This window comes from Balaenoptera musculus, chromosome 4 (assembly GCF_009873245.2).
Source record: "Balaenoptera musculus isolate JJ_BM4_2016_0621 chromosome 4, mBalMus1.pri.v3, whole genome shotgun sequence".
In the NCBI taxonomy this organism is placed as follows: Eukaryota; Metazoa; Chordata; class Mammalia; order Artiodactyla; family Balaenopteridae; genus Balaenoptera; species Balaenoptera musculus.
Window position 1 is genome coordinate 51695858 of NC_045788.1, and position 15463 is coordinate 51711320.

Here is a 15463-nt window from a genome sequence, read left to right on the forward strand (position 1 = left end):
AGGATCTATTGACTTATTTTTCAACTAACATGTTAACTTCAAGTTTTGAGACTCAAAATGAGTTAAACCTAAAAAACCCTCCAAAACAACTTGGAACTTACATGGAGTACATCAACTGTTTTTACAACACTTTGATGCTTATTGTATATACAGTAGAAACAATGAAATTGACTTTAGTAATCTATTGTTTTGGTCGTAGTGATTTATTTTTTCTGTGTTCAAGTTCAGTTGATACTAGGAATGCATCTGGAGACATTCAAAATAGCTGTCTTTCATTCATCGAAAGGCTTGATTTCTTTTGTGTTGATTGTGATCAAATCTCATCTATTTTACCCTAAGAAAATAATCATTTCTCAACAACTCAAATTTAATTGAACCTATAAATATGAATTTTCACTTCACTTAAGAGATTATCAAGGCATTTTTCCAACAGGATTGTATTATCCTCATTGAAGGAAGCAATTAAAGTGTGTATGAATTCTATGACTTGTCCCAAATTATACAGTAAATGATTGTCAAAATGAGAAAGGAAACTAAAGACTCTTAACAACTAGTATGTGTTCTCACCATGACGTTTCTTCTTCTGTATGTAAGAACTTGGGCAGCACAAACATCCAAAATTGACACCATGAAGAATTTAGTGCTGTTGATCTTTGCTAATGGTAGTACTTGGGATTATTTGAATCGCTTGATTGACTGAAACAGACCCCGAGGACATGACTATTTTTACTTGTCACTCACTTTCTATCCTGAGCAGAACATTTTCCTCTGTGCCATTCTGAATGCATTACAGCAAAGGATATATAACAAGGCCAGGTTCAAGGCCTTAGCAACCAGGGTGGTGCCAGACAGTTCCTAAGTCTTGTGTAATGTCTTGGTGGTGGTGGTGTTCCTTGATTATTTGCTAAATATAACACTTACAAAATAATGTTTTAAGGAAACAGCCTCAGTGATCCAGGCGATACAACTAGAAATCTTTAAGGAAGAATACAGAAATAGATTTTCTTTCTGACTTGGAATAAAAACCAAGTTGTAGAAAAAACTAAATATTTATGTTTTAATATTTTTGATCAATTTTCATTAATAAACTCTCCTTGGACTTCAAGTGGAGAGGATCAGGCAAACCTAGCTTATTTGCCAAGCATAAATATAGTTCAGGCAATCTGTCTCTATATGCATGTTTACTAAAATAAAATCAAAGAGAATTATTTAATCATTTGTTTTCGTAGCACCTTCAAATGAATGATTTAAGGTACATGGCCTAAAGGTTTGGAGGAATTGTCTTCTGGAAGAAAGAAATAGTTTTAGATTTTGGGGTGAGGGGAGTGGGAATTGGGCACTTGGGAGAGGATTTGATGGCTTTTTAGACACGTGTTTGTGAAAGGTATCTGGAATGACTCAATAATAAGGCAATTTTTTCAAATCAAATTGTTGCCTTCAGATGAAAACAAAATCAAAAACATTGAATTGGCAACATATGCTAATCAAATGTACATCAACTGAGCAGCAAATTATAGCAACCATTTCAAATAATTTAAATCATATTTTAATTTTTTTGTCTCACATCAGGTCAAATGATAAAACAGCTCAATATGAGAAAAAGAAAAAGAAAATCTATTGTCTGAACTCTTCAAACAGTGTAATCAAGATATTAAAATCATTTAAAATACCAACATAAAATAATATTTTGATGACTATTTCTTCATAGCCATCAACGCTGGTGGTCAGTGGGCTAATATATGCCACAGGCTAGCGGACCAAAGGTCATAGAGGCCCGCAGGAACATGTTTGTATGGCCCACAGGGTGCCTGTTCTGGTTATCCATTGCCACATAAACCAACCCAAAATGAAGTGGCCTAAACAACAATTTATTTTTGAGTTGTCTCATGATATTGTTGTTCACTGGGCTCCTCTAGGTGGTTCTCATTTAGGTCTCATGGGTTTTCAGTCAGATGATCTCTTTGCTTCTAGTCATCTGAAGGTTTGAGCGGGCTTAACATCCAAAACGGCTTCCTCACTCACACATCAGATGCCTCTGTATTCCTCTGTGAGGCCACCCTTTGTAGCAGAGCAGCACGGACTTCTCAACAAGAGCCAGGAAACAGAGATGACAAGTCCTATTCAGGACTTCACAGATTGTATGTAATTGGTGAAGCCCAGAGCAAGGTAAAAATGCAGGGCCCCATGTGAAGGGTGGGGTCCTGTGTGAAGCTGGCCTTGACTTTATTAAAAAGTGTGTCTGCTGCTGATACAGTGTCACTTGTGCCAGCTCCCTGTGGGGGAATGTCATGTGCATATAGAGCGTAAAGAATTGATAGTGACCATCTTGAAAGTAAACTAACATAGTAGTTTAAAAAGAAATGGAGCCAATGGCCGATATTGAAAAGCTCGAATATTTTACATTAAAAAAAAAGTCTGTATTTCTGTCTTCCACTGAACTCTGGCAACTATTTTCTGTAGCTGACTAATGGCTACCTCTTTTAGACAGAGAGTGAGACTTCCCTTTCCCACACTCTCTACCTAGCCCATTTCATATTTATGTTACCCTCCTGGCCACTGCAGGCATTTGGGTTTGAGACTTGTGCTATTAGCATAAAGTGCTGTTTTTTAAAAAATGAAATAAATATAACTTTTATAACTATTGCATAAAATTATGTGTGCTAGTCTAACTTTTTATATATTCTCAAATTCGATTTTGTGCATTTATTATTTCCTTCTTTGATTTCTCATTGTTTTCCTTTTAAGGTAAACTATGGATTCAATTTAGTAAAAATACAATATGATTTACTTGGACAAAACATGAATAAATAACAAAGGCTTGTATTATCTAGCAAGGGCGCATTCATACTTAATTTCACAGAATATATTTTGTCATGGTGTCATAGATTTTTATCTAGTTATTTTAATCATGACTGATCTTGTTTATAGCTATTAACATATAACAACATAGTAAAAGAAACAAATGAGAAAGAAAAAAAGTTCTGACCAATAATCATTTTACAAACCATATTCTACAGATTTTCAGAGCTATTTGATGTGGGTTATTGAAGGAAACCAGGATTTGGGTATATGAAAGCAAATATTACTATGTTAAATAATCTTTACTAGTGCTAACAATGATTTACAAAGATTCCATATCATAATTACGTAAGCAATAGTATTCAGTATATATTTTTATATACTTAATAGTACTTTTAAAATAAAAATACTATATAAATGCTAAGGAGCTGCATTTTTGACCATTAAAAAACTAAGGTATCACAATGCTTTCCTTTTGTAACTTTCAACTAATTATAATTCCTGCATGAATATTAAATGTGAAAATATAATCCAATGAAAATTGATAAGAAAATTGAATGTCTTTCAAATACCGCATCTTTCACTTTAAAACCAATCAACTCAATTTTGTGGCTAATTATTTCTCAACAAATTTTCATATATAATGTTAACTTTGTTAGGAAATATAGCTCAAATTTAGAAAGAACCATTTCTCTTCATGCATCCAAACACATTTGTACACTTTTTGAAATTGAGAAGTTATTCCTAGGAAATAGATAAATACTTTAATATTATGTTTTATAAAAGCTATTATACTTTCACACAATTATTTAAAATTTATCCCAAGTGGGCAGTGGCTGAATTTTTTCAACCTAGTTTATTTTTTATTCATTTTGCATCCATCTTCAAGAACTGCAGAGTTTCTTTTCAGAATAGGGAAGGTGGCAGATTTGGGGTAAAGGTAATTGAAAAAAGAAGTTGGAAGTTCTTTATTGGAAACAACTTATCACTTTGCCTTTTTGTTCTAATGCTATGTATCTTCTCTGGAAAGCAATTTTATTGACTAATAGTATGACTTTTTTCTGGGATAGTGGTAGGTGTGCAGTCACAGGGTTAAATATTATGAGCAAGTCACTTAACCTCTTCATTCCTCAGTTTCCTTATCTGTGAAATGGAAGGAGCAGTAGTGCCCATCTCATAAGGCTGTTCTGAGATTTAAATAAGTTAATGTATGAAAAGCTTTTGTTATAGTGATTGGCAAAAATAAGTGTTACGTAATTGTTTGCTCTCATCATCATTGTCATTTTTGTGGTTTCATATATATATACATATATATATATATATATGTATATATATATATATATATATTTTTTTTCTTAGCAGAGTCTTACCTAAAAAGCTAAAGGATGAGATAGATGTTCTAGTCCAATATTTTCAAATCTTTTTAATTATATGGGTCTTAGAATTGGAGACAAAAAGAAAGGCTGGGAGGGAAAAAGTCAAATCACAACCATGGTTTCAGGTATACAGCAAAGTGATTCAGTTATACATATATATATATATATTTTTCAGGTTCTTTTCCCTTATAGGTTATTACAAAATATTGAATAACTTTGTTGTGCACCTGAAACTCACACAACATTGTAAATCAACTATACTTCAATAAAAAAAATGTTTAAAAAGTAAGTGAAAAAATAAAATAAATTCTTAGAAGAAATGGTGGAATTTAGTGCTACAGTACATTTTACAAGATACAACTTCTGACAATATTGAAAAAATATGCAAGTGATATTAATTGATATATTAAGCTGCAAAACAGTTATGTAAAAATTACCCATTTATACAAAAACTATTTGCACAGGAAAAGGTATGGACAGATAAACAACATTATAAAAGTGAATATTTGTGGTTGGTGAGATTACACACATTTTATATTTTCTCCCTCTTGTCTGTATTTCCTATTTTTCTGTAATGGACATGAACTGCTTTTGTAATAATTGAAAAGATCATACACAATTAAAAAAAAATCATAACCATGGTCACTAGGGTCTGTGAGAGAGGGCAGAGGACAAGCAGGAGAGGTTGGACTTTTTAGTAGAGGGTCCTGTTGATAACTGTGATCCTCAAACTAAACCGGCAAATCCTGGAAGTTCAAGATATTCCAAAGATTTCAGAATCAGTATTTCTAAAGGAATCAATATCCATCCTGAATGGTGATACACATTCCACTCTAAGATGGATCGGTCTGAGAAGGTGACTGCTTTGGAGGTATACATGTGCTCCTTTTCTTCTTCTCCTTTTATAAGTGCACTTCATAGAGAACAACATCCATCTCTCGCTTCCCAAAGTTTACTGATCCCTGTGGTTTAAAATTCTCAGGAATGGGTTAAACATCTTCCAAGATGAAGCAATCTTGAGGAAATACTTTTAAAATTTTCTGAGTGATATATGATATAATCTCTGTCTTCTAGCTCATGGAATCTTCAGTATATAGCTGATAAATGAATTAAAAAATCTTCAGAGTCTTAAAGAAAATTTAGAATATTGGTGATTTTATTGAGAAAGAGAATGGCTGAGTAAAAAATCCTTTTACAAGTCAGCTAATTTCCAATTCTTTTCAACAAAATTGAAGGTGATGTTAATTGAGTTGTCAGCTAAGAGATCATTAACAGTAATTTTTTATTACAGATTACTGTGTGATTTCTGGCACATAATTTGGAAGGAATTTAAAGAATCAGATGACACTTCTATAACAAAACTCCTTCTCTTCTCACTTTCTTATTTATGTGAATTAGTTTTCTCAGGACTGACATATAAAAACTAACAATAAAATTTATTTTGAATACCATCTTTTTAGAGCAATAAAAATATTCAGCCGTGAATACAAGAACTGGTTGTAGAATCAAGGGCCATCCATCTCATGAAGAAACGAATTTCCAACATTTTTATTTTGTTTAGTAATTATCAAAACTTATGTTTATTTGTCTTGATCAAGTATATACTAAAAATAGTTATACTAAAAGTTAAAACTGGAATAAAAATGTTAACACAGATTCTCATGATCACAGGAAATTTTTACTTAAGTTTTTTTATATACATATTTTTGTGGCAGAAAAATTGTAAGAGGATGATCAATAGAGGTCTTTCATATGTAATACATTTATTCTATTAAAATACAATGTTGAGGGAGAGGTGAAATCAACTAAAGTTCAAGGGTAGAAAGAAACAATTCATAGGAATTCCCTGGCAGTCCAGGAGTGGTTAACACTTTCACTGCTGAGGGCGCAGGTTTGATCCCTGGTGGAGGAATTAAGATCCCTCAAGCCATGGGGTATATTTTTATTATACCAAAAATAAATAATAAAAAGAAAATGCAAAATATTTTAACTGTTTCAGCAAAGTTTATTGATTTCATTTATTTTGTAATATATGATGGTGGTAATTAAGTTGATGTGACAATTAGATACAAATAAAAGAGTTACAAACATTATTTTAACCTGCCAATATTTATGGTGTATTGAGATTACATATTTTCAAGTCTTAAATTTATGAGGAAACATTTTAGATGTGAAATGTATAAAAGTACATAGTTTTAAAAATATTCCTTTAGAAGGTATATGAGCAAAAAAATACCTAAAAACCACAGACTGGTGAAATCTTTTAAGGAATCATCTGGTCCTAAGATTATATGATTATTTTGAAAATAAAGTAATATTTATGTGCATTTAATAAAATTTTATTTGAAATCTTATCAAGAATTGCTTTAGAAATATTTAGTGTTATGATCTTCAAAAATCTATTTTCAATTTTTTATGTTTTTTTTTTTTTGGTGTGGAAATTCTCTGACAACTTGATAGTCTTCCTAAAAATTAAAAAAGGAATAAGAACACACACATAGAAATACATGATGGGCCAGACCTTTGGGGTCATTTTGGGGGGAAGAGTAGGAGGGAAGGGAGAAGCCAGGAATATTCACTGAAGCACTGTTAATTGTAAAAGAAAAATCCCTTATGTAGATGTTAATAATATAATCCATTTTAAGTACTTAATTAAAAAGTGACATTTTAGAAAGCTGTCTGTGGATAATGAAATTAAGCCACTGAGGTTCTTTTGGGGATGTTGGTATTTTGATGTGAGTTTTGGATTAACAACATTTTGAAGAAAAAAAATAGTTCATTTAAAAAATTCAAAGAGTAGTAACTCTCTGACTGACAAACCAGCCCAATGCATTCAAGAATAAGGAGAGAAACTTCTGGGGCAGATGCTTTTTATTTTACCAATTCAGAACAATTAAAAAACATCTACTTGTGCTATGTGACTACTTCCCACTAGCTATCTATTTTACATTTGGTAGTGTATATATGTCCATGCCACTCTCTCACTTTGTCCCATCTTACCCTTCCCCCTCCCCATGACCTCAAGTCGATTCTCTACGTCTGCATCTTTATTCCCATCCCGCCCTTAGGTTTTTCAGAACCATTTTTTTTTTTTTTTAGATTCCATATATATGTGTTAGCATACGATATTTGTTTTTCTCTTTCTGACTAACTTCACTCTGTATGACAGACTCTAGGTCCATCCATCTCACTACAAAGCAATTATACTCCAATAAAGATGTTAAAACAAAAACAAACAAACAAACAAACAAAAAAAAAGAAAATCTACCTGGACAAAATGTAGACTAGTAACAGCTATTATTGTCCAGATGTTTTCTTTAGCTGCCCACCTCACAGAACCACCGTGCTTCTTCCCGCTAACCTGGGAGCTGAAGGAATTACAGTCCCATTTCCGGATATAGAACAAAAGAAAGGGAGAGCCTGCTCCTAGAGCAAAGCCCATCTATAGAACAGGGGAAGATAATTATGGGGTTTTTCCCATGAAGAATAGATCTGTTGACAAATATATATTTGTAAATTTATTCTAAAAAGACTAATTTGAAACATTTCTAACTTATAATTTTTATTTTAAAATAGACCATAGATTTAAAAGTTTGAAAAATATATATTCATAGTTTACATAACAATAAATCAGCACCCAGATTAAAAAACAGAACAATACCTTTAAAAAAAAGTTTATTTCTTTAAAGTAACATCTATGTCATTGTTCTGGTTTCTCCCACTCCAATTAGGATGCAAAGCTTTTTAAAAATTATAAATGTCATTTAAAACTTCTCTAGCTGTCATTCATTTTTATTTTAGTGCCATCCTTTTCATTAGAATCGTGGTGTGCTAAAAACTCTAAGATCTTACTATAATCTAGTTCTATTTAAAAATAGTTTATAGTGACCATGCAATGAAATACTTCTAAATCTCCAGGCCTAAAGATAATTTGTTAAAGTATAATTTCATTCTCTAAATGCTGTGGTTTTTTTCTGTTTTCATGTTATCTATGAATAAGCAGATCATAAAGACTACCTTTCTAACTACCAAAGTTATCTCTTGTGTTCTGGAAAAGATAATTTAGTTTTCCTAATTGTAATTGAATTATACCATGAAACCTCAAAAAAGTCTATGTCCCCAACTCTAGTTTCCCTAGATAATACTCTTTTATTTCATTTTCTCTTTCCAACCATAAAACTCAAAAATCAATTTCTAGCTTCCCATAGAAATTAAAGTTTACCTGAGTCTGCTTTGTAGGGATTCCTATTGTCCAATTCCAACCTTATTTCCCACTAAATTCTGAGAATAATCTGCTTCAAACAAACCCACTTGTTTTATATATTCACATATCCTCATCCTCTACACCCATCCAGATTCTATCCACATTAAAACTTAGTTCCCTTTCTGGACTAGTACACAGTGAATTTCATTTCTTTGATCTCATGAGGTTTTTATTACTGGTTCTATCTTTAATACCTATCATATATGTATCTTGTAAAGTCCTTTTACATGTATATGTGGCTACATGCTCCACGAAGGCAGGAAACACATCCATGTTAAGAATTTTAAGAAACTGAGTTTGGGGGGGCATGGGTGGAGGCAGTGTCCGATGCATTATCAGTTCTGACTTAGATATTGTTGCCGGTGAATTTTGAGATTCTTTCTTCGTCACGAAAGAATTCAGAGACGAAGTGATAGGTAAGAATCAGATTTATTTAGAGAGAAACACACTCCACAGACAGAGTGTGGGCCATCTCGGAAGGCAAGAGGCCTTGAAATATGGTTTGGTTAGTTTTTATAAGCTTGGTAATTTCATAGGCTAATGAGTGGGAGGATATTCCAACTATTTTGGGGAAGGGGTGGGGATTTCCAGGAATTGGGCCACCTCCCACTTTCTGGCCTTTTATGGTTAGCCTCAGAACTGTCATGGCACTGGTGGGTGTGTCATTTAGCTTATGCTAATGTATTACAGTGAGCGTATAATGAGGCTCAAGGTCTACTGGAAGTAGAATCTTCCGCCATCTTGGACCTAGTTGGGTCTCACTAGTTTTTGTCAAGTACTATGGCTATGTCATTCTTTTAAAGATTGTGCCCTGCCCCCTTCCCTCCTGTTTCAATATAAGCCTTAACCCAGTGTTACCAAACCTAAGACAATCCAGTAATCCAGTACCTCTTTCAAAATATCATCATAGCTGTATTGTAGTTTTACTACCTCTTGATTTTGGTAGGGTATATGCAAAAAGCCAATTGAGTCTTTATTATCACTTCCCCTTTTAATAAGCTTTGGCAAATCATTTTTTTTCTTCCCATAATTGAAAATATTCTTATACCTTTCCTGGACATTTTGTGAATTAATTTTTTTTTAATTTTTAATATTTAAAGTCTACTGTCAAAGCTGAAGTATCTAATCAAATTTGAATTCTCCCCTCTCCTAACTCAGGCCTGACCCAGGCTCAGGAAGTTATGGGCAGGGATGGGGACACAATTAGTCTTTTCTCCTACTCTTCCTAGCTATTGTACCTCTCTGGCTTTCCCCAGGCTGGGGAAAGAGAGGAAGAATAGGAGAGAGCTTGAAGTTAGAAAGAGCTTTCTTGGAACTGTGAGTGTCTGTACATTTTTCAAGAGTGGCCTCATTTTTTGATTGATGGAGACAGTGGGGACCATTGGGGGGACCTTGGTCTTTCATTCTCATCCAGTCATTATGTGTGCCAAAAAGAACATCAAAGCCTTTCTTCATTCTGAGCCAGGGAGCAGCTGGTGAGGGGTCCTACCCCTTGTGTCCCTGTACCCTGCCTTTGCAGTGGTAGGAAGAGGGGCTCTGAGAGTCTCATACTTCTCTGAAGACCTGGTCATGTCCAGCCCAGGGCCTTGTATGTAGGAACTGCAGAACCCTCTTCTGAGTCCTTGAAATTCCCCAACATTCAGGGTCACACACAGATTTCCTGGAATACAAGTGTAGATAGATTTCTATTGTTTGTTTTTATTGCCATGACCAAGGAGTTGTTCTAAACAACTTTTAATATAAAACTTCAGATTTTACATCCTGAGTGCTGAGTTACCTATTGTTAATCATAGGGAGTGGTTAGTATTTGTATTCTCTTATATGTGGAAACTGAGACTTAGAAAGTTTAATTATTTTGCCTATGACCACATACTTGTGACAGAGCCTTTTGATCCTCTGTTCTTTAGGAAGCCAGTTAAACTTTGATAACTTTCCAATTTGCCTTGTGAGGAGTGCTGTGTACCCCAACTGAGTGGTACATTACCTTCTGTGATCATGGACAAACTATTGAATCTCAATGATCTTACGTTAAAATAAAATAATCTTAATAATATCTATCTCAGGGACTTATTGGAATAATTAAAATCTATAATATTTGAGGGCAGGGACTGTGTCACATAGTATGACACATAGAAGGCACTTAATATTGTTTGAATTGAATTGTTTCACAGGTAATAAGGTGGCTTTTGCCTTAATTTTCAACTTGAGATTTGTTTTTCTCTTCCTCTATCAACAATGGCATGACATTTAGAAGTACGCTCACATAGACAATGTATAGTTAACTTCTGAAAGGAATAAAGTTTTAAAAGAAAGGTCAATTATAGTTGTAAATACCATTCTTATAGAATTCTCTATTAATAGAACATCTGAATTTTCTTGTGCAAGTCAGTTTCTATAGACATACCTAATCCAGAGGTTTTATATCAACTTGGCAAATGAAATACATTCCATTTAATCCATGTTTCATGAACAAAAGTTACATGAAGTTCTTACTTTCCCCTGATTTGAAAGGAGCAAAGTGCTACTTGCATAATTCAATGCCTCACAATGGCTTCAGCTGGAGGAAAAACTTGTAGCAGTTGCAAGGTGATCAGCTATATTCCTGTCATCAAGGGTTTACAATCTGAGCGCCACATGGTTGGCGTCATTTATTTTGCATTCCTGCATATTCTTTCTTTCTTGCAAATTACCAGCTAAGTTGTACATTCACCTTAAAGGAATTTAAAGTATATGGCAGGTTGTCAGATTTGCCCACACAGTATCAGATGTCAGACCACCCACTTTTAACTTAAGTTAGCTTTTTGCTGAATGGATGGGAATTATGTGACTTTTGATTCTGTAGTTATAATGGAATATTTTATAGGTAATCACTGTCATTTACAAAAAAAAGAAGAAAAAAAGAGCAACTTAAAGTTTCCCAAATCCTTTCTGGGAGGAACAAATCTCTTTATTAAAGTGTATGTCTATCCAATAAGCTCTTTCATATTAATTCCTCCCTAGAACTCCTCCTGATGACACCTGATAGTGAAAGAACTAGTAGATGTTATTCATGGTAAGAAGAGAATATCTATCCCAGCATCTGCATTTGGTGCTTTTAGAAACGATGAAAGTTTTAGCTAGGAAACTCTGCACCTACTGGGAGACTTATACTTTAATGTCATCTATCAAAAATGTAAATTGCATATTACCCCGGGGTTGGGGCCGATTATTCTAATTATTATTATTTATTATTTTTTATTTTTTTTATCACCATCAGTGTTGCACCAAGTGACTCTGGTGGAAATGTTCCAGTTAGAAGAGGAACTGTTATTTTCATATTTCCTAAGCAATATCGATTTGTATGGCTAATATTTTAGCAATAAAAAGCAAAATGTAAAACTGTAGCCTGCTGTGAAGGGAAGTCTACACATTGAATGAACACTGCAGGGACATACTCATAAATATTCATTAAACAGGGTTTCATTTTCAATGAAAATGAAATTTAAGTACTGAAGGTAATGCAACACCAGTAGGTGAAAAGCTATTCCACTTCAGCTAAGGAAACAGGATAGAATGAGATAATCTAAGAAAGGAGGACAGAGTTTAAAGCATGCCTTTTGTACCCCAAACTATGAAGTAAGAAGATGGAGAGTTAATTCAATTGTCATACTTATCCTGGTGTTTCTGATGCCCAATTTTCACAATAAAAGGGAACATAGCATTTTTTAAACATCCTATCCAAAATAATCTGAATTTGGGAGGTGGTTTGAAGGTCTAGAGAGTTCCCTTGGAAGAGTTAATGAAATGTAGTCTTCTGGAGATAGCATTGTTCAAGCACTCAAGGTGGCCTGCTTCTTCAAATCTGTGTGACCTCTAGTAAGTGGCTAAGCTCTCTGAGGCTGTTACCTACCTGTAAAGTGAATAACACTACCTCCTCACTCACATGGTCTTGTTAAGGAGAGAGAGAGTTTGTGTACACAGAAGTGTTTTATACATGATAAAGAACCATGAAACTATTTACTGTTATAATTTCCTAGTATTTGTTGCAGTATACTTGTGTAGCCTAGTTCCAACCTCAATGATTGCTTAGTTACACTGACCTTTTTACATTCATCGACTCTATTCTCTTTTCTTGCAATAGATGAATTAATAAATGAATTCAGACACTCGATCAATAAATATTAAGTGAGAACCTATTAAATTGCAAGTATCATTCTAGGGGCTCGGGTAAATCAATAAACAAAACAAACAATATATCCCATCTGCATGAACCCTATGTTTTATTTAAGGAATGTCAAGAAGAATCTAACATAATAACTACATAACAAATTAAGTTTGTTATAGATGAGAAGTGCTTTGGAGGAAAATAAAGCATAGAGGTGGAATAGGAGTATGGAGAGTAGCAGGGGGTGTAGGAGAGCTGGGTACAGTATTTTCAAAATAGATTGGTCATGGAAGCCTTTAATATGCAAATATTTAAAGACAGACTTTGAAGTACACAAGGAAGCAAGTTCTGTGGATATCTAAGAAAGAGCATTTCAGGCAGAAGAAACAGCAAGTGCAAAGGCCCTGAGGCAGAAGTATGTCCCTGGTGATCAAGGAAGATCAATAACTCTTGAGGAAATGGAAAAGGAGTGAGTGTGAGAAAAAATAGGTAGAAATAGGGTCAGAGATAGGAGGCCAGATATCATAGGGAGTTTAAGATCATTGAAGAATTTGACCTTTTACTGTGCATGCATAGAAGAAAGGAAAGCACTAGAAAGTTTTGAGGAGACATATGACAGATCTGACCTATATGTTAACAGGATCATTCTGACTTCTGTGTGGAGGCGTTAGGTGACCACGTAAGAGACCACTGTGATAATCCAAGTGAGACAAGATGGTAGATTGGGGAAGGGTAGTAGCACAGAGAGGGGTGAGAAGTGTTAAGATTCTAGATGTCTTTGGAAGTATTGCCAACATAATCTGTTCATAGTTTGGAGGAGAGATGGGATAGGAAAAACAGGCAGGATGATGCCAAGGATTTTCACCTGAGCAAATGGAAGGATTAGGTTCCTGTTAACTGAGGGCAGATTTTGTTTTGCTTTGTTTTGTTTTGTTTTTTAGTGTGCTTGTGTCTGAGTGAGCACGTTGGTACTTAAGATCAATATTAGATGAGTTACTTGTTTATTTTTTAACCACTTAGTAGTATGAGTTTTCCTGCAGTTATCAAGCAAAAAGTGGTACTATTTCAAATTGATTTATGTTATTGTGGCAATAGGTTAGTTCTTAGTTTTGTTTTTTTAAAGATTGATCCATAAGGAATAAATTAGGCTATAACTCCTTTTTCTATGTCATTTCTGTTATTTATTACTAAACTATAGATGTATAGAGAAAAATACACTGGTATGTTATGATTAATTCCAGTATGCTGAGAGCAATGAATTGTGTTCTGTCAGAAAATAAACCCATCCTCAGCCAGGAAATCTGTGAGAGAAAAGGAAGGTTCATATTACTTTTTAAAAAAAATTGATAGAATATTTCTACAAGTTAATCCTGGGAGAAAAATAGAAAGAAAGTAGCTCCAATATTATTGTTCAGGAAAACTGTTAGGATAGTAGCATCACCCATGGTTACCGAAGGTTTGGTGTGTGAACAGATTCTTCAGGGTTGTGGTGGCAGGGGGTGGAGAGGACTAAACTGATGGAATTATTAAACTGGTTTTTATTTGTTAATCTTGATTAGAGTGATGGCTTCATCACATGTCTTATGGGCTAAAGAGAATGAATGAGTTAGCAGTCTTGAGGACCACCTGGTAGTTGAATGGCTGAAGACCAGGGAATGACCAATGTGTGTGCAGGATGAGTCCCTGACACTAACTGCCTCAGGCAGCTGCTGTGTTACAGCTTAGCTCATGTGTAAGTGTGGGATATCTGCTAAGTCTCTTTTGGTATAAGCCACCTGAAATCGAAGGAGATTAACATAAGCGTAAAGGTGGCTGGTGTGATGGGGTGAGGGTTGCCTTTATTGGAAGGATGCTCAGAGAATCACACGAAGTCCTAAACAACCAGACCTTGAAAAGGACAGACAACAAGGAAGCCTAGGGAATCTTAGGATTCTTAGGAACAAGTAGGAGAGGTACCAGTGATGAGCAAAAATTGGTATCTTGGGAGTCATGGAACGATCAAGTGGGAAAAGAAGGACTCAATGGTCTAAGAGATGAGAAAGCAAACAAATTAAACACTCAAAGTCATCCAGGGCAATTTTAGAACCTGGATTAGAAAGGACCATAAATCAGATGCCAAAGTCTCTAGTGACCGATGGTACCACAAATGAGAGACTAGAAGTTCAGTGAATGGCAGGAGAAAGGAAAGTAGAAAGGTAGTGTTTTGGAAGCCTCGTGGTACAGAGAAAGGACATGCTTCCCACCACTGGACTATCAGGTAGATAAAAATGAGCCTCCATTAGCAGAACATTTCACAATAAACCACATTTCAGTTAAGGCCACATGTTAGGGGTAGAAAAATGGCTGTCTTGGGGGTTGAATAAAAATAGCAGGCATTTGAGACAGTTTATTTAGTTTGTCACAGAATTACAAGTGACTCAGACCCACTCATGCTTGGGAGGACCCCAGGCGCTTTAGGAGAAGTCAGATCTGATGTAATTAGTTATTACTCCTTCTGGCCTTTTCTATTTCCTCTTTCAGAAACGTATGATGAGATGATAATGACTATCAGATAAATCAGTGGAGGTTTCTTGTGATATTTTATTTACTTTCCCTTAATGTAGACACAAATCCCATTAGGCAATGACTAGGTTGTTTCTGTGTTCTGAATAACATCAAGCAGACTCTTAGTGCACTCCAGAAATGTTAATCTCAGCTACTTTGCCAAATCTCAAAGGCTCAGATTGGCTTTAATAGATTTTCTTTTTCTTAAGATATTTGTCAGATCACAGTGCTTTCTATAAATGTATATTGTAATTGAATAAGGATGCTTTACTAAATAACAATGTGATAAACAAATGCTTCACTCATTGGAGGAGAAATGTTGTTAACACCTAAACA

The 15463-nt window shown here is 34.5% G+C and overlaps 1 protein-coding gene across 4 annotated transcripts in view; it reads left to right on the forward strand.

The window, feature by feature from the left end:
- The window catches only part of NLGN1 (neuroligin 1), an 875473-nt gene that overhangs the window by 487466 nt on the left and 372544 nt on the right, over positions 1-15463 (forward strand). The window lies entirely within an intron of this gene.